Genomic DNA, 282 nt, shown 5'->3' on the forward strand with positions numbered 1-282 from the left:
AAAAAAAGTCAAAAGTCAAAGTCAACATGCGAAAGTCAGCAGTCAAAGTCAATGACGAAAGTCAACATTTGAAGGTCAAAAGTCAAACAGTCAAGTCAACGATAAAAGTCAAACACTCAGTCAAAGCCAACAGTCAAAGTCAAACAGTCAGTCAAAGTACAGTCAAGTCAACGACGGAAGTCAAGCAGTCAATCAAGGTCGGACAGTCAAACAGTCAAAGTCAGACATTATGGTCAACAGTTTTCTTAATGTCAAACCAAGAAGATTTAAAAAAAAAAAAAA

The sequence above is a fragment of the Papaver somniferum genome, chromosome 2, assembly GCF_003573695.1.
Source record: "Papaver somniferum cultivar HN1 chromosome 2, ASM357369v1, whole genome shotgun sequence".
Classification (NCBI taxonomy): Eukaryota; Viridiplantae; Streptophyta; class Magnoliopsida; order Ranunculales; family Papaveraceae; genus Papaver; species Papaver somniferum.